Here is a 23,259-nt window from a genome sequence, read left to right as displayed (position 1 = left end):
ACCCGACGCTATTAGGAAGGCTCGGATAACCGTTGGCTGACAGTTCTTCGAGCCCCAGACAGGATCCCTTCAGCTCATGCAGCAGCGGATCAAGCGCCACATTGAATAGGAAGGGAGACAAAGGGTCCCCCTGATTGATCCCCCGCTGCATGAGCCCACGGATCCCGTCCGTGACCCCCGCGTGTGAAAATGTGGTCCTCTGCACTCCCCCTCCTGCAGGGCTGAAAATAGCGCATGGTGACTTACGCTGTCAAATGCTTTGCGGAGATGAAGTGAGGCGGCATAGAAGTCTTTTTGTCTTGCTCCATTTCATAAAGCCCTGTAGCTAGAGCAAGTTCGATTTAGCAGAGCGGTCATCAGAAAACGCGCTCTGCAGAGGATGAAATCGACATGAAGTGAAACGACCCAATAATCGCCTAGAAAAAAGTCGAACCCAGATGGAGGTAAATGTTATGGGCCTCAAATCAGCCGCCGATTCTGGGATGTCACGTTTTGGAATCAAAACCGTGCTGGACATGCGGAGGTCCTCGGGAAGACGATGTACTGAAATACTGAAGGGAAGTTGTTCATGACCAAAGTGATGTCGTCAATGGGGATTTTACCTAGCTGCGCCACCGTAAGGCCGTCTGGTCCGGGAGCAGTATTTTGACGCATTTCCTGGCAGAAGGAAATCACCTCACCAGAGGTAAAGAGTGGGGCCTCCGATGGCAACACTCCAGGTTCTATCCCTACCCATGGGACCTCCGGAGATTCATTCTGGAAGAGGTGACCATATTGTTCGCGAAATGTCAGCTAAAGAGATTTTCCGGCCATCAACATGGCTCCTGCTGAGCTCGTCCAGTAAGATTTTTGGGCCCTTGTTAAATAGTTGTTCATGGTACTTGTAAATCCGGCGGTGGAAACTTTTAGCCGACTCATTTGGACGCCGGACAACCGGCTCTACCTTCTTTTTCAGCGCTCTATAGGGCTTGAGGGTTATTTTAACACAATCATATAAGATGGAAAAACCGGAGGCAGCAAGAGGACCGGCGCAAAGATTGTGGGCTAAACCTGTTTTGTGGATTTTGTATCGAACCAAGCAGTCTATGACCTCCACAAGATCTAGGGAAGGAGGGTCAGCGGCGGTTTCCTCATCGCCTCTCGGTAGCGAAGGAGAGGGAGGGGTGATGGGGAGCAGAGAGGCTATGGAAGCCGGGCTACCACATAGTGCCTAACCCCTGAACGACGACGACGCTCCCTCTCGGCTTCATGCCTGTCTGTACTTGTTTGTCTTCCTTAGGCCACAAATGGCGTCTGCTGACCTAATCTGGTGGAGAGCCGAAATAGTGATATTATGGAAACGTTCTCCAGGGGGCAAGTCTGGCTCCAGATCAATTATTATGCCAACCTCCGCGTCGGTACGCCTAATGTGCGAGGCAGCATGAAACCTGGATGGCACGAGCCCCTCTCCATCAATGGGTTCCTTGATCGTGTTAGATACGGGCGCCGTAATAGCCACCCGCCCAGCGAACCAACTACTGCCGTCTGCCATCGCCTAAACAGGACAACAGCCCCAGGTTGGGGCTGGTTTCAGAAGTGGCACTTTTCAAAGGCTGTTGGCGCATGTTAGCCTTAGGTACTGATGTGCCACAACACCCAGCATACACACTTTTACACTAACTTCTGAGAACAGCTGTTTTGCAGTGTCTTGCAGGCCTGATGCAGCTTCTGCATAACCAAGAGCGGTAGGGCTGCCACCCTGCTGCTTCAGACCTTGCGAACCTATTTAGGAAAAAGCGTTTTCGCTTGTTCCTTTCTCGAAGAGCTTTACCACCTTTAGGGTGAAAGTGTGTGGTTCGTTTAGATTGCGCCAATGTGCATAGAATGGTAAAGAACGGGGCGCAGGTATTCCGCAGGGCGTCCATAAACGGGGAGCGAGCTTTCCGCCTGGGTAATAGTAAGAAACTCTAACGGGTGTCCAGTCCTCTTATTGTTGCGGACAGCATTGGCTTTAACTACGGCCATATCGAATAAGCACCAGCAAGTGGTGGCAGTGAGGTCCTTGGTGCACTGTAATTTTCCTCAGTTATACAGAAATAAAAATATACTGCCACCGCTAATCTTTGCTGCTCAGTTCGTAATCATCCGCCGACAGTGTAATGTGCGCTGTGTTGAGCTGCATTTCTTTTTTGCATATGTAGCACAAAGCAGCTACATTACACACAGTCGCACTGCGCTATGCTAGTAGGTACAATGCAAAGAACCGATATTATGTAACGCTCCCACTGGACAGTGCTACTTCGGCCATAGCACCAGCAGAACCTCATCTAGCGCAGTCTAGTGGCTCGACTCTCTGGCTCCAGCCACCTGCTGTGCCATTCCCGCTATTCCCCGTCATTTTACACTGCGTTAGCAAACTCGTTGTCTTTAGTTGTGTCTTTGGCCACGCGATGGCTCGTGCGTCACGGTAGCAATTACACAGAGGCTCGTCTCGGGGGCAGCTCAGTAAAACAGCTCTCGCTGCCAAAGCAATGCGTGCTAGTGTTCTGTAGTAAGTAAAGTGGTAATAGTGGTTTTGGCTGCCACTAGAGAAAAATCAAGCACTGAATAGGTGTTGAGACATATTCCTAGAATAACAAGGCAAAGGCTCCTGGACAAAAACACACTGAAACGAAGGGCTAATAACTGAGTGTACGTCGGCCTTCGGCCTCTGTAAATATAAGGGATCCGGCAAAGAGCGTCGGAAAGCGCCAGCTCTCCGCCCTGGTTCTGCGTCTCACGTATCGCCGTGCCTGGGAAGGAACCGCCCAGCGAGGCTTTTGAGACAACTCTGCCGCGTGCATCCGTCAGCAGCCCAGCGGCTCTGATTCTTCGGGCGCAACAATATCTGCTCAGTCTGTGCTAATGTGGGCGTCGACGTTATCAGCGGCGAGGCGTGTGTTCCCTGTCGAGACAGGAACGGGCGCGCATTTTGTTAGGTCATATTCTCTAGTCTAGTTTAGCGACTGTTTTTTCTCTCTGAGCTGGGGTCTCTTGTCTTGTCATATGTATCATATCAGATGAAAGCACGCAAGCTATCTCTGTAGGCTTCCTTACCACGTGCTTATCCCTCGCCCTCTGTTTTCACTAACCCCTTTCCACCTTCGGCTATAAGTATCAGCGCTGAATAAACAAGCACGTTCTTTGTTATCCAGACACACTGGCTGTCCATTCCTGTCGTCCCGCTCGAGGACGATATATGGCGTCAGCAGTTGGATGAAGGCGACCAGTTAAAACGACAGCTTCCGGGGCTAGCCGAGCGTAAGGATTGACGCCATGGAGCACCTAATGCCGCCAGAACCGCTGCGCTTGACCGCCGATGGAGGAAGGAACTGGAGGCTGTTTCGTCAGAAGTTCGAATTTTTCCTTCAAGCCACGGCATGCACCGACAAGCTAAGATCGGAGGCGGCAAAGACGGCCCTGCTGCTCAGCGTTGTTGGAGAGGATGCCTTGGACGTTTTCAACAACTTTGTGTTCACCGAGAAAAAAAGCAAAGAAGACTACGCCACCGTCATTGCCAAATTCAAAGAATACTGCGTGGAGCAACAAAACGAAACCCATGAAAGGTACGTCTTCCGTTCACGTCGTGAGGGTGAGGCGGAACCTTTCGAGCAGTTTGTACGTGCCCTAAAGAGACAAGCGCAGCACTGCAACTTCGGGGCCATGACAGATGATATGGTGCGCGACCAAGTTGTGTTCGGAACCAGTTCGCCAAAGCTTCGAGAGAAGATGCTCAGGGACAAAAACCTGACCTTGGGAAAAGCGGTCACCACCTTATGCAAGGCGTCAGAGACTTCAGCTCGCCTAAACGAAGTCTGGGGGAAGGTAAATGAAGAACTTGATATGAGCGCTGTTACGGCCAGGAAGAGTGCTCAGACAGGGTCCAGGCGCGACCCAAATTGTACGCGGTGCAACCGCAGACATGCTTCGAGATGCTGCCCAGCCTACGGAAAAACCTGTTCCTCGTGTAATGGGCGAAACCATTTCGCGTCTTGCTGCAGGAAACAAGATGACGTCTACGAAGTACAGCCTGAAAGCGACGACTTCAACGTGCTGGACGTCGCTGTCGGCAGCGCTAACAGAGAACGTGACTGGCAAGTGGACGCACGCATTCAAGGCCAAAACGTGAGGTTCAAGGTTGATACAGGGTCGCAGGCGAACGTTTTTTCCGCTCTCTATGTTCCGCAAGCTTAAGGCCATTACCCTGATGCCAAGCGGCGCCGTTCTGAGATCCTACGGGGGTAACGTTATCAAACATATCGGCAAGTTTTCAGCACCCGTGACGGTTGGCGACCATAATGTGTGGGCTGAATTTTTTGTTGTAAAGAAAGACCACAGTGCTATCTTGGGCTTGGCAACCAGCGAGAAGCTAAGGAACGTCCAGCGCGCTGTAGAAAACGTGACGATGAGCCAAGCTGAACAGATCGTCAAGGAATTCCTACGGCTTTTCCACAGGATAGGACGCGCCCCACGTGAATACAAGATCGTACTGCACAAGGAAGCCCTGCCAGTCGTCCAGCCAGCTCGAAGGGTTCCCCTGTCACTGCGAGAGCCTCTCCGTGCGGAACTGAACCGGATGGAAAAGGAAGGCATCATCCAGAAGGTCAGCAGCCCTACAGACTGGGTAAGCCCGCTTGTCATTGTGTTAAAAAAAGACGGCAAGTTGAGAGTTTGCATGGACCCGAGACGCATAAATGAAAGCTTGAAGAGAGAACACTACCAAATGCCTCGCCGCGAGGACATTGAAGCGGACTTGGCAGGCGCGAAGTTTTTCTCGCATCTCGACGCAAATGCTGGATTTCACCAAATCCCACTAGACGAGCAATCGTCCAAGATCTGCACATTTGCTACCCCCTTCGGCCGATATCGGTTTCTTCGACTTCCATTCGGCGTGGCATCAGCTAGCGAGGTGTTCAGAAGGCCCTCAATGAGGTTTTCAATGGCCTCCCAGGCGTACGCGTGTACGTGGATGATGTGCTGATTTGGGGTGCGACAAGGGCGGAACACGACCGGAGGCTGCGCAGTGCACTTAAAGCAGCTGAAGAAACGGGCCTAACGTTTAATGCATCCAAGTGCAAGTTCGGCGTACAAGAAGTTTTGTTCTTGGGAGACATCATTAGCCACAAGGGAATTAGGCCCAATCCCGATCTCGTGGATGGTCTTCTGAAAATGCCCAAGCCTCAAGACAAATTGGCGGTACAGAGGTTGCTCGGCGTCGTTAACTACTTCGGCAAGTATCTGCCGTCACTTTCACAGCGCACGTCGACGCTTCGTTCTCTACTCAAACAAGTCTCCATTTTCGATTGGACATCGAATCACGAAAACGAGTGGCAAGCTATATGCCAAGAGTTGAGCGAAGCACCAGTGCTTGCCATATTTGACCCATGCTTGCAGACAAAAGTGACTGCAGATGCTTCTCAAAGTGGCGTTGGCTCGGCGCTCCTACAACGCCACGGGGAGTGCTGGAAACTGGTAGCGTACGCGTCAAGAGCGCTGACCGAATCGGAACAAAGATATTCACAGATTGAAAAAGAGGCATTGGCTTTGGTGTTCGGTTGCGAAAAGTTCAATCATTTTGTTTATGGCCGCCCACTCATCCTCGAGAGTGACCACAGTCCGCTGATAAACATATCAAAGAAAGGCATAGCCGACATGCCGCCAAGGGTGCATCGTTTTTTCCTTCGATTGCTCAAATACGATTACACCCTCACCTTTGTTCCCGGCAAACAGATGGCCCTGGCTGATATGCTGTCCCGGTCTCCTGCTCCTGACCACAAGGCATCTGCAGACACGTGCGACGTCGAAGTTCACGCGGTGACGGTTGTGTCAGCACTCGTGAGTGAACAGACAGCCGCGAAACTTGCACGAGAAACTGCTAACGATCCGTACCTTGGCGTAGTGCTGCGGAAGCTAGCGAGGGGAGAGTCTGTGGACGGTCCACTGAAACCGGTGGCTGCCGAACTTTCCGTGGTCAACGGTATACTCCTGAAAGGATCGAAAGTAGTAATTCTGACAAGCATGCGCAGAGATATGCTAAAGCGGATTCACGCAGGTCATCTTGGTCAGGTGAAGTTCAAAGCTAGGGCTAGGCAGATGGTCTATTGGCCGAGCATAAACTCTGACATTCAGTCTCTGATCGAAAGTTGTCCAACGTGCAAGACTTATGCTTATAAGCAACCATCAGAGCCTTTGATTCTTCGGGCAACGCCTACTCAACCATGGCACCGTGTCGGGGTCGACCTCTTTCAATACTCCGAAAGACATTATCTGTGCGCCTACGACTCGATGTACAATTTCCCAGAGGTGGAGCTGCTGCCCGACACGACAGCCAGTTCGGTTGTCGATAAGCTAGGTGCAGTATTTTGCCGGTACTGCATCCCTGCCGAGGTTTGCACAGATAACGGCCCGCAGTTCAGCAGCCACGAGTTCGCTCTTTTTGCGCAGCTTTATGATTTCAAACATGTGACATCAAGCCCGGAATATCCTCAATCTAATGGGCTCGCGGAAAAGGGTGTACAAATCGTGAAGCGCATTCTAAAGAAAACGAAAGCTGCTAGCGAGTGTTTCTGGCTGGGCATGTTGAATTACAGGGCAAGTCCTACTGAAGATGGCCGGTCTCCAGGCGAGCTGCACCAAGGAAGGCGGCTGCGCACACCCGTGCCGGAATTCAATCCCCTGCCTACTGTACGGGTGAAAAAACACCGACAGATAAGCCACAACGAGCGAGCTCTACCACGCCTGAGCAACAACGACGTGGTACGTGTGAACGGCAAGTCATGGTCACGAAAAGCCAAGGTGGTTGGATAGGCCGGTCCGCGGGCCTTTCACATGCGCACAGAGGACAATACCATTCTTCGCCGCAACCGCCGACACCTTTTGGCAACGAAGGAACAATGGTCTGATGACTCATCAGACGACGAAGATTTCGGCGACAACAGGGCATCGTCACAAGGTGTGGCGTCAACTGCCCCTGTGGCTCCACCGACGCCAGCTGAGCAGTCAGCGCTTCCGCCACTGCGAAGGACAACACGACAGATGCGACCACCAGAGCGTCTGGGTTACGACCAACACTTTCAGCAGACAAGCCAGCGGTGTTGAGCTTGGCGGTGAACAGCTGTTGAGAAGGAGGATGTATCATATCAGATGAAAGCACGCAAGCTATCTCTGTAGGCTTCCTTACCACGTGCTTATCCCTCGCCCTCTGTTTTCACTAACCCCTTTCCACCTTCGGCTATAAGTATCAGCGCTGAATAAACAAGCACGTTCTTTGTTATCCAGACACACTGGCTGTCCATTCCTGTCGTCCCGCTCGAGGACGATACATCATATATGGCAAACATGGGGCTGGTTAGGGTAAGTTAAATGCAGAAGGTTGGCCGCCATGGCCAAAGAAAAAAGATCCCACCTCACAGAGACCCCCGATAAGCCACCACCAACGGCAGCAAGAAGTGGAAAAGTAAGGAACCAATCCATTGCATTTAATGGAAAATGAAATGCCAGGGAGAGCATAGACTCCGCGCAGGGACACGGGGATGAAGAACATCAGCACCTCACCTCTAGGCTGCCTCGTAACTATCGCACGGGCTGCAGAGATCATAGAGACCCCTTCAGGGGCACATGTGTGCAAAAAGTAAATAAAAGGCCGTGCGCGGAGTCGAAACGACGCTACCGTCGACGAGCAAGTTATCATGGATAGCCTAGCAGTCAAACAAAATAGGCCTGTTTGTTTCCGACGCGAGAAGCGACATATTTATCTATTCACCCCACTCAGGCAGAGCTGATTCTAAGCTGTTCCAGATTAGTCTTGTAACTTTGAACACTTTATCTCGAAAGTTTTCTATCACCTTTAAATTGAGCACGGCTGACAGCGACAGCAATTCGTTTCGACAACCGCCGAGCACGCCAGTCGCATAGCCGCCGCCGAGTGATTCGGTCCATTTTGGGCGCAAGTTAGGTCAATAAACAGATTTCTTTTAGAATAACGTTTGTCTGTTGTTATCTATCCTTCAGCTGTTGTCACCACTATGTGACAGTATGAATATATGAACAAAGTTCATATACGTAATAGATGTATTTTTGAACAAAGCCCTGGAAAGCTCTGGAAAAACTGCACTTCAGGACTGGGAAAGCCGGTAGAAACATAAGGACTTGGGTTCCTTTAGGAGGGAGCCACTTAGCAAAAAGTAGCTTAAACCAGGCTGAAAGTAAATAACGGATTGGGATAGGATAAAAACATTACGATTAAGAGTAAACGTCTATCCAACCAGGTCTTTATCCAACAAACAGTCATCATCCTCGTCAACCCGGCTGTGTAAACGATATAAGTTCCAACCAGAAACTGCAGCGCACATTGTTGGCATATGTAAGTCTATTCACATCAATAGAGTTACACCCCATAACTTAATTTCCTGTGCATTGTTTCTAAAAGCACGTCTTGCTTGGCAAGCTGGTAACTGTTCATCTTTGGTTACAGGCGCGAAAACAGACAAGACAGGGCAGAAAGCCCGGACGTAGTGGACGGGGCGGAGCTCCGTCCCGTCCTTATGCCTTGTGTTGTATGTTTTCGCCCCTGTAACGAAAGATGAACCAATGTTTCTATGTTTAGAGAGATTCATCCGAGTTCCCAGGTGACAACTGAAAAACTAGTCACCGACCTTGCGGAGACTAGGCTGAAATCTGAGAGCATTCTTAAGCAGCCGCATTGCACGTACATTTTAAATGTGGCAGTCGCCTGGGGACTACGATCCCGAGACATTGGAGCGCATGTGCGAGCACAAGCGCGACAAGTATACGACCCTGCCTGAAGTAACCAGAGAAGCGCTGCAAGGTGCTTGGCCTCTCGTTTGGTGCACATTGGCTTCTTTGTACTGGTACTAGGAGAGCTGCAAAAGAAACTTGGTTATCAGAAAGGGATTAATCTGGAAAGTACCCGTGCTATCATTTTCACATTGATTGTCCTCAGCAGAGTTGCACAATTGGTTTAATTTGGTGCCAATCTACCCAGCTCATTTTCCAGGTCATGTATTGTGATTGAATGATTTTCCTTCTCTCATTTTTTCTCTCATAATCACCTCTTTTTTTACTATTTGAGTAGAAGTGACCTGTAGCGCCATCTGTCTGAACAAGAGAGAGGTACAAATGCATCAAGTACAAACGACAAGCTCGAGAGGTCCCAATTTAGGAGCTGCAAGTACGTCATCATTCGAAAGGAATAATGTAGTCTCTACTTGAGCAAAAAGAACTCCATTCCCGCGGCAAAGCGTTTTTAGATAAGGACAGTTGGAAAAATTGCCCCTGGTAATCAGTCCCCACTTCCTTTGCTGCTTTCATCGATGGATGGGAGGTAGGAGCATCTCCCTTGAAGCGGGGTGATGGCAGTTGCCACCATGATCAGTTTTTATTTTGTTTTTGTTTAACTGTCTTGTAAGTTACTAAAATTTGCCATTTTCTCTAAAATTCTTCTTCCTACACTTTTAACCTTATGACACATCTCTGCTTTTGAGCCACTAATATTCGAATCGCTTTTTCCGCTGCAGATTTATTTACATGGCTATTGTTGTCTCTAGATCCCTGGGCCTCAAGAAGAGTTACTTTGCCTGCATCGACATCGGGATGAATACCATCACATTTTACTATGCGGTGTTGTATTATTGCTTCAGATTTACCACACAACGCATGTGTCATCTTCGCATGTGTCTTTTTGTAGCTGCGGGTTATAAGGCAACCTGACCTAGCTTCCAAGAGTAGGGCATTACCTCTTGAGTTATCATAAACCACTTTCTTCCTGATCCGCCTTTTCCAGAATCGATATAGTTCTACACTATGCTCAGTTTCCATTGAATCTATTGAATTTTCACCTTCCGCGTTTTTAACCTGTCTTTTAATGCGCTTTCTGCGTCCTCGTGTCTGTGGCACTTACAGGATAGCTTTCTAGTTCTTTTCCGACACTGTGAGCCCACGCTCGTTCTGTACAGGTATTTAAGTACCTCAGCTGCACACCTGTTATCGTCCAATTCCTTTGGGCGTTCTTCGTATCGTATTTTACTCCCAGCTTCCCGCGCATCGAACGGTGCCCAGCCCATATCCACCTGTAGTGCCTCGTTTGTGGTTGGCACCTCGTTGCCACCTGTGATAATCTTCCAAGAGCTCTTTGATTTACTTATGATCTCGACTGAACTTCTGGCCTTAAGCACAGAACTGCATTCCGGAAAGTAAGCCCTGGCACAATTATTCCTTTCGAAACACCCCTCAGCACTTCACACCTGTTGTACCGCCACAATGAGTTATGTTTCATTATTCCGGCATATCTTCGCAATTTTTGCAATGAGAGATTGTTCGTGCTTTTCCGTGCATATCTGGCCTTTGTTTACTTATACCCCGAGATATTTGTATTCGGACACTCGGGGTATTTCATGGATTTAGATTTAAAGCTCCTGATCAGTCGTATCGTTGAAAATCATGACACCTGACTTAGTTGTGCTAGAACTAAAACCTAGACGTTCTCCACGGCAATTATTCAAAGTTTGCGGATTTTTTTGGCCATCTGCTAAACGTACAATATCGACCGCGTAGATTAAACCTGGTAGTCGTTGCTCAACAACACTTCCGCCTAAAGAGACGCGAGCGCCATCGATAAGGTTTTGACAGTACCAGTTTTGTTTTCTTGGGTTTATCGTTGCCGCCACTCGCCCATTGCCTGCGTTTGGTCCCCTGGAGAGTTTGTTCTATAACTATTCTAAGCTGGCTCGCTCCTCGCATTCTGTTCGCCGGGCACGGCTGATTGAAAGCGCGTTTGTCCACGTATTGATAAGTTCGCGCGAGCTCTTCGCCTGCGGTAAGTTAGGCCAGGATGCTGGGGATTAAATTTTGGCTCAAGATCTCACCTGAATATTGTAACGCGGTGGTGACGTTGAAGAACACAGTAGCGATACTGTGAAAGACAAAACTAACTCTTATTCTCGAACCTGTGCCCACAAAAAGAGGCTAGCTACACTTACAGCACAACAGTAGCGGCGAACAAGGTCAGTGATCGTCGAAAATCTGATCCGCGGGTCAAGCGTGTCGGCTGTTATATAGCTGTCGTCGAATGTTCCAGACTACTCGTTGGGACCCGCGTGCCTTCCACAAATTTCTACACCATTGGCGTCAGGTGATGAAATCGGATAACTTAAGGTTCGTCTACAACAGACAGCAAATAGAAGCATCGATGACTTGCCAAAAACCACGGATAGATGCAGTGTCAATATGAAACCCCCTTTCCCGCGGTTCCACGTGCGAAAATCACAAGCACGACGTGCCGCTTACACCCTCGTAGTTTGGGTTTTCCAAGTGTGTAATATGCGGTTATGCAAAGTAGACTGTAATGCACTGACATCGCACAGTACACGGGCCTGTAGAATTTCGCCTCCATCGAAATTCGACAACCGGGACCGGGATTGAACCCGCGTCTTTCGGGCCAGCAGCCGAACGCCGTAACAACTCAGCCACCGCGGCGACTCTGTAATCGAATTGCATATTATAGATCTTCGCTTTACTTGTATTCTTAATTACATCAACTGCATGCTACGCATAGAAAGCTGTCGCTTCTTACCCTGTAGGCGAAGAAAAAGTGCCCGCCGAATTTTTATACGTGAATCTAAAGAATAGCAGTAAGGATTTATAGTTCAATTTTTACCCCGCTCGATTGCCCTTCAGTTTTAAGGACGACAAATTCCTCGGCGAGTGTTTCGTTACTTCGAAATTATAAACTGACGCTTTTTGATGCATCGTATTTGTCGTTTTTGTGGACAACTCGAACGTCCACATCATCCTAGCTCAGAAACCATGTGCTCTGCCCTCACAGATGCACCCAGATTTTCTTGCCTTGTTCGTATAATACAGGTTGTTTCATCTAAGACTTTACACAATTTTTAAACATAGGCTTAAGTTAGAAGGCCGCTTTTTTCGGCATAGCATTAACTGTCGCCGGTGCAGTAAATCGGAATACAGCTAAGACGTGCTAACTAGCAGGCTGATTAACTAATATTCAGTAAACTTTTAACTATTACTGTTTGGCTCCTTAATTATTCAGAAGCGTGTCGCCCACTGTATGTAATATCCGTGTCAGTTTTTATTATTTCGAAAAGGTGGTTAACTTCAGCACCCAACAAAATCTGGCTACATCGCGCCAAAATGCGTGTACTTTCATGAAGCTGCAGGCAAAGCAACCACTGCACTGCACGTAACTCGTGGAAATAAACAACTTTTTGGGCTCATTGTCGGAACCTCGTTTTCGAAATTGTAAATACACGGGGCGGCAGTAAGTTAGGTGGGCGGATGAGATTAAGAAGTTTGCGGCGATACGGAGGCCGCAGCTTGCAAAGGACATTAATTCCAGACACATGGAAGAGGCCTTTGCCGTGCAGGGGCGTAGTCGGGGTGCTGCTGCTGCTGATTGTGATGATGATGATGACAAGCCTCTCAATAATTAAGGAGCCTAGCATGAGTAGTTATAAAGTTAACTTCTCAATATTAGTTAACCGGCCGGCTAGTTAGCAAGTCTTAGCTGTATTCTTATGTACCGCACCGCTGCCAATGCTGTGCCAATAAAAGCGCTTTTCTTACTCAAAAAGCCTTTTTTTAAAAATCGCGTAAAGTCTTAGGTGAAGCACCCTGTATATGATCTGAATTAGTCGACCCAGTGAAGCCTATATGACGAAGAGTGGATGACACTTCCTTCGTCTTTTGTTGTTCATTGTTCATCTAGCCGGCTTGCCCGGATATGAAAGAAGTTATCTGCACTGTGCAATCAATAAAAAGGCCTCACAGCAGTTATTTCTCCTTCGTCATGCTCTAGGCCCGTGGAATGCCTGCGGCTCCTGCTGTTCGGCTCCTGGATCGTAATCCCCGCCGTCGCCGACAAGCGTGTGGGCGTCAAGACCAGCGTTGACGAACTGTAAGTGGCGCATTTACCAGTCGGCTGATAAGCAGTATATTCAGATTCAGATTCAGATTCAGATTTATTTCAACAACACTTGGTTGCCGAGGAGGCGAACAAAAAGGCAATCAAAAGTTGCCTGACGAAGCGTCCGCCCCCTTTACACTCTACAACTGAGCAGTGGGCAGGTTTAACCAAAGAAAAACAGATCATAACGCCAAAGAGACATTGCATATAACATTATACATGAAAACATAAAAAAAACAGCACATATTCATTTAAGGTACACAATTAAGAAATACTGTAAAAAGTATATTCGCGAGTCAACATTGTTACACAAAACTGCACATTAAATACAAATATCGGTGTAACTGAATATAACAAAAGGAAAGAAGAGCTTAACTATGCCGGCCAAAGTAAGGTTTTCTTTTCTAATAAAAACATGGATTTTTCTTTTTTTTTAATATAGGGCAGATATGTGCAGAAAAAGTAAGCCATTGCTATGTCACAAAAAGAAATGGGTTAACTTTTTGCTAAATGCTTTCGTGGAACGACTGTTGTGAATGGTTTCTATAATACCCGGGTACTTATTTAGAAGATCAGCGATTCGATATTTTAGCGTTTGTGTACCGTAGTTCGTACGCACTAGTTCTTTTCTACAGGTCATATGCCGAAGGTTATGGTCGTGGTCTCTAAAGAAGAAAGTTTGCGAGAACCCAGCCGGGTCCATTTTTATTTGATCATATATTTTCAAAGCTACTCTTTTGTTCATGATATTCGTGATAGTTAATATCTGATGTTTTTCGAAAAGTGGGGCTGAGGGGGCTCTATATGGAGAGTTTTCTATTAATCGTATGACTCGTTTTTGTAGTATAAGCAGGTTTTCCATGTTTGCTTTTGTCGTAGTTCCCCATAAAAGAATACAATATTGCAAACGAGAAAAAACTAGACTATAATACAACTGCTTTTTTAACCACATTGGTAGTAAGTTCTTTACTTTGAAGATAATTCCAATTGATCTGGAAATAACTGTTCGTATTTTTTCTATGTGCAGAGACCAGCTCAAATTTTCTTGAAAAATAACCCCCAGAAATTTGTGAGAGTTTACTCGTTCTAGGTGTTCCCCACGAAATTGTATAATAGGTTCTCTATTGATGGCTTTATTTCTGGGACGGAAAATAATGTACTTTGTTTTATTAGTGTTCAAGGATAATTGATTAATGTTAAGCCATTGTGATAGGTTGTTTAGCCAGCTGTTTGTTTGCCTTTCAAGCATTTCTAAGTCTGTTCCAGAAAAAAATACATTAGTATCATCTGCATACAGGATTATATCTGGCGTGAGTGGAATATCGATAATGTCATTAATATAAAACAAAAACAGTAAGGGCCCTAAGATGGAGCCTTGTGGGACCCCGTATTTTATTGTTCCTAGACTTGATTTTGCCTGGTTTATCTGCACGTATTGTTGTCGACTATCTAAGTAGCTTTTTATTAAGTCAAATGCAATTCCTCTGATTCCATAGTTGTATAACTTTTGTAACAATATATTGTGTTTGATGGAATCAAACGCTTTCTTGAAGTCAAGGAAAAGTCCTATTGTATGATATTTTTGCTCAAAGTTTCTTATTATTTTATCTTTAGTATTAAGTAACGCTTTTTCAGTGGACTTGTCTTTCTGAAAGCCATATTGTTGTTCTACAATTATACCTTCTTTTTTAGAAAAATTTAATAAGCGAATGTAAATAATCTGCTCCATAATTTTTGAAAAGACTGGCAAAACCGATATTGGTCGGTAATTATGTAAGTCGTTTTCGTTTCCCCCTTTAAAAATTACTGACACTTTCGCAATCTTTAGCTCATGAGGGAACACCCCAGTAGAAAGGATTAAATTACATATGTGAGAAAGCGGACTGCTGATATGCTGTGCTACTGATTTTATGGGTTGGACCCTGAGATCATCTATTCCAGAAGATTTATTATTACTTAGCTGTCGTATAATGGCACAAATTTCTTCTGAAGTTGTAGGAACCAGGAAAATCGAGTCCCTGAATATTGATTTCATGTATGTTTTATGCTGATTATTGTTGTCTATGTTGGGATTGGGAGCCCCAGCAGCTAAAAAGTGATCATTAAGTTTGTTTGCCAGCGGGGTCCCTGTGTAGGACACACCTTCAATTGTCAATTCAGTAAGGTCCCTTCTCTCACCCTTAGACATCAAATTATTTACGGTGGTCCAAACTTTTTTGGGATTGTTATAAATCTCAGTGAATTTGTTTTCGTAGTACATGGCTCGCGAACGTTTGATATCAGAATTAAGTTTATTTCTGAATTTTTTGAACTGAGTAAGAGTGTTTGGATCCCTGGTTTTGATAAATAGTGCGAACATCTTGTCACGTTTCTTTATTCTTCTAACAAGGGCAGCGTTTATCCAGGGTTTCCTTGCCTTTTTTATTTTTCGAAATTCATCGACAGGAAATGCAAGTTCGTATTGCTTTTTAACTTCGCTGACAAAGATATCATACGCTAGAACAGGATCGGCTGAAGAATATACTTGTTCCCAGCTTGTTTCTGCTAGTAAGTTCTGAAAAAGTGTTACCTTTTCTGCACAAAAATTCCTATATTTTATGGTTTTAGAGGTGGTATTTTGAGGTTCCCTAGTTTTAATGTGGTTCAGAAATAAAAATATTGGTAGGTGATCACTTATTTCATATGATAATACTCCAGCTTCTAGGTCATTCATATCATAATTTGTAAAACACAGGTCCAGTGAGGACGCAGATATTTCTGTTACTCTAGTCGGTACACGAATCAGGTTTTCACATCCGAAGCAAAGGAGGATATCCTCAAGCCTTTGCTTGTTAGGCTGAGGAGAGGCAAAATCAATATTTAAGTCTCCACCTAAAACAACATGCTTGCCAATGTCGGCACAGTATTCTAGCACATTTTCAAGAAAATCTAAAAACACATCTACGGTTCCATTAGGAGGCCGGTACATGATAACAAAAATTGTGTTGACACATCCTATCACGATTGTTTCATAACTAGAATTTATTGCAGTATATTCTGTGATAACATTAAAGTTAAGATTGTTTTTTATGTATATCGTAACGCCTCCGCCACGTTTCTTTGTTCGAAATACTGATGTAGATTTGTAACCTTCAAAATTAATGACGTCCTGTTCATTTGAGAACCAGGTTTCGGTAAATGCCAAGATATCAAATTCATGACGCAAAGTTTCTAAAAGTAAATCAACAGGTTCTTTCTTATTTCTTAGACTTCGAGCGTTTAAATGAAACAAGGAAAAACTAGAGCTATTCTGAGCTTTGCAACGCCTGAAAGAATCTATGCTGTGATAGCCTAAAGTTAGAGGATGATCCAGATCTGAAAAGCAAGCCATCATTTCTAAATGGCCATCTGTTAGAGTGCATTTCCACTCCACTAGAGTGCATTTCCACTTAGTCACCCATAAACTCAACAGCGGGAGAGCTGCAGCCCACAGCGCTGGCTATGTGCTGTTGCGCTCGACTCTTGAGGGAATATTTTAAGCGGCTACTGAATTTCTATGCAAGTAGAATGCAGTTGCTGCTGTTTACAGTGCGATGCCAGTGCAGGTTAACGAACCCCATGTGATCGACATTATTCTGTTGTCCTCCTCTAAGGCGTCCTTCATAGCCTATGTGGAGCTTTTGGCGGCAAAGGGATGATAAGGGATAATACTAAGTCTGGCTAGACTGTTAAGTTTGCTAAACGGAAACGTAGATTTTATAAGCCATAAATCCGCTTAAAAGCAACGTACTCGGGACGCCGCCACGTGATGATTAGTAAAACTGCCACTGTTAACATTAATATGTGTTTTGTCCAAGAACATTACTTCGCCTGTTAATGGGCGATTACCTATACGAGAAAAGCAGCCAGGCCAAGGTAACCACTGGAGAGAAGATCATTTTGTGTGTTCAGGCTGCGTGCGGCCTTTGTATGCATCATGTCCGGGATCGCGACCTCACAACGGCATTTATGCTCTGTCGTGCTTGCTATGGGCGGCGAGTGAAAGCTTCGTTCCCTCTTCTGCCTTTGAATCGTCTACGTTGTGCAGGCTGCGGGGGTTCTGAAATTGCAAAATCCATGTGTTTTCTTTTAGTACCTTTTCATACAGACATGCGGATGAATACACGTCTTCAATGTGTGAAGCGCGATTCGAGCGCTTGGTCTTCGGTGGTTTCAGTGGGCCGAAGATAGGCGGTTATGCTTTGAGATATGCGGAAAAATATCTCAGAACCTCCACATGCATGCATCACCACCTTTCATTTGGTTCATTGCGGACAATTTTTCCAGCGTGGGTCATCGTGTGTGCAGCACGTGGTATAAACAGCCACTCTAGGCCGTAGGTTTGCAACTTTCGCTCGTGCTCGTTCTCTATAGGAAGAAGCTGTATCATGTCATATGTAGGCGAATTTGCATTAACCGTAAACACATTTCCAGGAGAGAAACGTTCAACTTGCTTATGTGCGTTCGTTCTGATTATGCCTACAATTCTTGGCGACAGAAACGGCAGGCTGCAGCTGAACAGAACGTACCCCGATTATTTTCCGCTTACAGCTCACAGAGTGCCGTACACGAATGTAAAAATTGCTGTGACCACGTCTCAATTATAAGAGTAGACTGCAAGCATATTGCGTAATCAATCGAAACACGGGCAATATTTGACAGCACAGTGCGCCGTTTGATGAGAAATGCACATGCGATGTTTCACTAGGATGTGACGAATGAAACACATTAGCGCATGTCTGCTATACACGCATGAATTTTAGGATCACTCGCAACTTACGTGTACACTTCACGACAGCACAGACCGCACTGAAGGCGGCGCACTCGAGTCGTCTACAACGATGTATACGTGCGTGAGCGCGGACAGCAGTTTTTTTCTGCAGTCTGCGGCTGCCTCCTAAAGTTTCGAGTAGTTTTCTCCACGCCAGCGGACCCCCTTTGTACCGTACGCGATCGTTGGAACAAGACGCACTAGCATGCGATGCAGCGGAGAGCGTCTGTGCGATGTGGGGGAGATTCGCGTAAGGCGCATGCAGAAGAGACCATAAAGTAAGCCGAAACGTATTAGAAGACGCAGCGACTGATTATCCGCCTCGGGTGTAAGAAGTGTATGTTTGGAATCAAGGATGAACTTATCGAGTAGATATGGGCTATTACCTGAGATGGAAAGAGATCAAACAGGCGTTATCTATATTAACAGACATTAACCGTTGTTAGCACCACATTTCAATTCGGGAAATGTAGCAGTGTATTGAGGTCAATGCTGTTAAAGTTTGGGTAATAAAAACATACTCATCATCAAATAATCGCAAGTAGAGGTAATATTGCCAGAATGATTGCTATTGTAAATGAGAAGAAGGAAGGGTCTAAGCCCTGCAGCTTTGGGAACAAATCAAATGAACAAAGAAAGAGGGAACGAATACTTGCTTGCGTAGACAACCTGTACTTTGTTAGTAAAAATAAAATTTGCAGTGCCATTCTATCGCTAAAGAACAAAGGTTTAGAATTCGAGCGGAGAGCTCACCAAGGCCTCGAATAATACTTCGTCAGGCACCGCCTTGGCATGCTGTGCCTTGTGCTGGCCTACTCCGTAGCCTGGAGCCATCTCGGGGCCATCGGAGGCGTCGGCGGCCTCGCGCGGAGTCTACCCAGGGGCGTCATCATCACCGTCGCCGGGAGCGGCGCCATCTCGCTCGTCGTCAATGTTAGAGCAGATTTTTAAATCTCTAATAAGGGAGATAATTTCCAAGTGAAAATTTGCTGCTGGTTTTCTGCTGGGATCCTACTGGTTCCAGTAGTACTGGTTTATTAGCACATTCCCAGCAGCTACTGGAACCAGCATCTGATGGAACCAGCAGCTGGTGGAACCAGTAGGTGCTGGGGCCATTAGCTTCCATACAGCACCGAAACATTAAATTTAATCCTGTTTTCATAAATCATTCATGCAATATATCCTTTAATTTTCAAAATATTCTGAAACTTTAAAACAAATAGTAACTTCTTAAACGTTAAGCATGCACAAAAAGAAAGAGCAAAAAGCGCTCGAAACCAACGGTAACTGGTAAACTCACCCTGCAGGGCCATGCAAATCTACCCATAGTAGGAATTAACACAAGTACAGCTTTAAACCCCACTTTAAAAGCAGCTATAGCAACAGCCCTATAATATACATACAACTTGCAAGTGTAACACGTACTCACATTCTAATACCATATGGCCTGCCTCATGCTTATATACCCCTCAAGATGGGTCTCCCACAGGTCTGTGCGGGGAATGATTAATAAACGAAGCTCTCTCATTAAATTTTGACATTATTTATTCACTTTTTAGCGCTCACAGTTGAATAGATTTAGTTGCAAAATTCTTTTAGCTAAAGGATATTGCTACCTTGGAAACAAAGGAAAAAGGCCTCTGAAAAGAACAGCAAAAAGTCCTGATTCTGGAATTAGTGAAACCAACAGAAAACCACTAAGCACCTTGCTGGAACCAGTAAAACAAGCAGTAAACCAGTAAGCACCCTGCTTGAACCGGTACAACCAGCAGAAAACCATTACAAACGCCCTGCTGGAACCAGTACAACCAGCAGAAAACCAGTAAGCACCTTGCTGAAACCAGTACAACCAGCAGAAAACCAGCAAGCACCCTGCTGAAACCAGTACAACCAGCAGAAAAACATTACAAACACCATGCTGGAACCAGTACAACCAGCAGGAAACCTGCTAGTTCCAGCCGAACCAGTACGAACCAGTACATCCACTCAAGCGTAGCTATACATTTACGAAGGAAAGATATGCAGAAACTTCGCGGTTAAAGCAAAATTCGTCCTGATCCGGGGTTCGAACCCGGGAGCTCCGGTTCACCGCAGCAGACGCTCTACCAACTGAGCTACCCAGGACGACAACACTTTCCAAATCTCAGTTGACCAGATGAGGCTCATTCACTAAGCTACTGCTTAACATGACAAGTCAGCAAAAAAATGTAGGAGACACTTAAGCTTCAGCCATAAGGGCATAACGCGATGGCGTTAATGGGTAACGACCACATTAGCAGAATTGGCCATTCACTGATGGCGCAGTGGCGCTGCGGCTAAGCGATATGCCTCTGCCCTCCGATGGCAGGCGCTGCTTTGTTCCAGCTGCTTGTCAGACCCAGGTTTCTCTTCCAACCAACCTCTCGTAACCAATCATTAACTGCCACATGCTTCTGTGGGCAGTCTGCTCACTATCCGGTGGGCAGGTTTTGATAACCCCACAAGGTCAGGTGGTCCAGGTGGCTCGCCTGCCTCCTAGGTTACTCTCTGGGCACTTGGCAGAGTTGCGATCGTGATTTTTTTCTCACAATGCCGATGCCGACAACGCCGACACCGTATTTTCTGGTGAACAAGGCATTTAACGCTATCGCGTTAAAATACGGCATCCTCATGCAAACTGGCAGGCGGCGGATGTAATAATGAATCGTCGCGCGAAGTTGCTCGATATAACCTTGGATCGTACAAGTCACAATGCTGGCAGTACATGCCGCCCCAGGGCAGTGGCGAGCGCTTAACTGCTGCACCACTGCGCCAGAAGTGGTATGAGGACTTCCAAGGATACGTGAATATTAAGTAGAGAACGACCAATTCTGCTAATATGCGCATTAACCCATTAGTTATGGCTTCATACCCTCATGGCGGAGCGTGGACCATTCTACGGCGGCGACTGCCTTCACGAAGTAAACACGCAGATCAGAAGGGGTGCGGCGGCGTCGCGGCGGCGGCTACGTACAGCCATGCAGAGGTAGAATTGCTTGTGTCGTGGCGTCGGGTTAGATCACGCCGCAGTGCGCGGCGACTGCGTTCACAAAGGGTTAATTAAGAACACAAACTCATACATTGTCGCAGTAATTCACAGCCACGTTTCTGCACGGCTCCAAAGAATTTCGCTCCTTTTTGGCGGAACAGCCACTGTACAAAAGTCAATCTGAATGTTTTACGGAAGTTCGCATCTCGAGAGTTCCTGCTGTTTTTTCAACGCGCATTAAGCTGACGCTTAGCAGCACCTACTAGCCGTTTAACAAAACTAATTACTCTATATGACGCCATAGACGCTAGACGGGACATGACTAACATTGCCCCATTGAGCCTGTGTTTCAGTCTCAAAGCACAATTTTTTAGATTCATGTTTACTCTGTACGCGTGCACCACTCAGCTCAGTCCCGGTGCAGTGAGGTAGGGTTTACCTTGCGGCACATCTTTCTTGAATCGCCATTGAATCACCGCTTGTTCACTCTTTCCAATTTATCTTTGCAGTTGTCGCTCCATTTGAAAGTCTTTATTACGGTTTCTATCACGTACAGAAGTTTCAAACAATTAGATTCATGCGAACACCCTCTTCCAGCGGCCTCCAAACCACTATCCATCAGGTGCTGACGGGTTTCGTCTCCCCTCGCAGGAGACCGGCTTCGGACTGTGGCTGACAGCGCACTTGAAACGCAGCACGGCGGGACTGCTGGTCAAGCAGTCCATCCTGGCCGTGTCCGCCTCGATAATCACCGAGTTGGTCAGCAACTCCTCAGCCCTCTCCTTGTTGCTGCCAGTCGCCGTCGACGTTGTGAGTATTTGGCACACACTATACTCCAAAGAATATAATCTTGCGCTTCTACTTTAATTCTGTAGTGCATCTGTGATTGGTCCAGTCCCGGCACGGGATGCATCGTGCGTCTAGTGACAGTTATGCTTCGGAAAAAGGACAAATCTGCAGCCCAAGGGTAGACACGTCCATGTGAAGCTGAGCGCGTGATATTGCAGGAATGTTTACTAAGTGAGAGAAATAAAGCTTGACACTGTAAAATCATAATAAAGGTGTAAAACCGTTGCAGGATTATATTCATCATAGAATTTCTATGGAAGCGTATTGTAAGCAGCATACAAGTTTCGGCGATTTCAGGAGACTTACAAAAACGATGGCCAGCAAGAAATTATTACAGGCACAAATTGAAGCACTAAAGACACTCACTCCACACCTAAGTAATCTATGCCGAACATATCAGAGAAGTTGCCAACGTAAACATTACATATAACGGATTTATGTTACTGTGATAATATTTAGGTTGTTACCTTTGCTACCGGATCCCTTGGTATTTGTACATTTGTAGGGAGCTCTAAGCGGTTTCACGTACTCTTGAACTCTCTCTTCAAAGTTCTTTTCAACTTTCCCTCACGGTACTTGTTGACTATCGGTCTCACGGTCGTGGAGTTTACCACCCACTTAGGGCTGCACTCTCAAGCAACCCGACTCACGGGAGGCTTCGTCCCGGGCGCGTAATGGCGGAGACGGGCCTGGCACCCACTCTGGGACAAGCCCCTGTCAGGGGGACTTGCACCGTCGCAAACTCCCGGGAATGTTGCCTCCCATACACCACATTTCCCGACCGCCTGCAAGGACGAGGGATTCGGTGTTGGGCTAGGTCCCGTTTCGCTCGCAGCTACTCAGGGAATCCCTGTTGGTTTCTTTTCCTCCGCTTAGTGATATGCTTAAATTCAGCGGGTTGTCTCGCCTGATCTGAGGTCGACACATATGTGCGCTCTCGCGTTCGATTCCGGCGCGGTCCAGCGCGTGCGCCCTTCCCCAATCGTCCGGCCGACGCCTTCCGCCCGTTCCCCGCTCACAGTCGGCAGCACCCTCGGCGACTGCGAGCGAGACTGGAAGGCGCCGCTGGCCAGCGCTCGGGACAGCGCGCATGCGGTTTGCGCGGATAACGCAGAGAGTTTCGAGCCCCCGACCGCCGCGGCCGAATTTTTGCCTGCCGCACCTCTCTTTCCCTCGAAAGAGCGACCTCCGCCTGGCGTAGGGGCATCGTCAAGTTTTGCGTCGCCCCCGCCCCTACTGGAGTGGCCCAGTTTTTCTCGGGGCAGAGACTGCGAAGCACTTAGACCTACGGCGGACTGCGCTCGCAACGAGATCGCGTCCGTTCGCCCCTTACTATACTTCGCGCCCATTCGAGGAGGCGGTCCCTTTGCATCGGGTCCGGGGGGACCCCTTCGTCACCGCGCCACGGCGCGCCTCTGCGCCTCGCCCGAAACTGCCGCGCACGAAACGCTTTCGCGCGCCTGTCGCCTCCCCGCGCCCCGCGCGAGATCTCCCTTCTTCTCGCGCGGGCGTGCCCGGACAGGGCGCTCCCGTCTCTGCGTTTCTCGCAGCAGTTCGGCTACACGTACGCGGGCCAGCGGGCAACGCTTTGCCGCCCGTCCACACGGCCTCGTCTCCCGTCGGGACCGCGCTTTCCCTGCAGGTAATCCCTTC

The sequence above is a fragment of the Amblyomma americanum genome, chromosome 1, assembly GCF_052857255.1.
Source record: "Amblyomma americanum isolate KBUSLIRL-KWMA chromosome 1, ASM5285725v1, whole genome shotgun sequence".
Lineage (NCBI taxonomy): Eukaryota > Metazoa > Arthropoda > Arachnida > Ixodida > Ixodidae > Amblyomma > Amblyomma americanum.
Note: the sequence above shows the minus strand (reverse complement) of the source record.